The following is a 519-nucleotide window of genomic DNA, read 5'->3' as shown; positions in this document are numbered from 1 at the left end:
AACTACCAGTTTTAGCTTACATGTGGATGTGATAATCATAACATTGTATTTATGCCAGATTTTCTTTGCAGTACAATATTGCAATGAGTGCTGTGTTAGATGGGGATCTGCAGTGGAGACGCCAGTCCACCACTCCGGCCAGGTTTAACTATGCTGAGGATGGATCAGATGGTGCTGTGGACTGTCAGTGACGAATCAGCCAGCACCAATACTTTCGGCATTGCGTCCGGGCTGTCAACCACCTAGTACAGACGCTGGATAAACTCTAAGGGATCGTTATGGTCGACTGAAGTCCATCACAGTTGTCAAGGGCAGAGTTAACAGAGGCCTTTTCGGTACCCTCAGGTAGATGGATATTCTGCGATTAGCTCAACAACGTGATCTTGAAGAAGTACTGAGTGGAGTATACCGAAGTAGAAAGTGTACTATCAAATCGAGAGTGGTCCGGAGTCCACTTGATGATGTGAATAGGCTGTTACACTATTTTTTGGAATAATGGATGATGGCTGAAGTGAAGTG

This window comes from Penaeus monodon, chromosome 33 (assembly GCF_015228065.2).
Source record: "Penaeus monodon isolate SGIC_2016 chromosome 33, NSTDA_Pmon_1, whole genome shotgun sequence".
In the NCBI taxonomy this organism is placed as follows: domain Eukaryota; kingdom Metazoa; phylum Arthropoda; class Malacostraca; order Decapoda; family Penaeidae; genus Penaeus; species Penaeus monodon.
The sequence above is the reverse complement of the archived record's forward strand: the minus strand, read 5'-3'. Positions refer to the sequence as shown.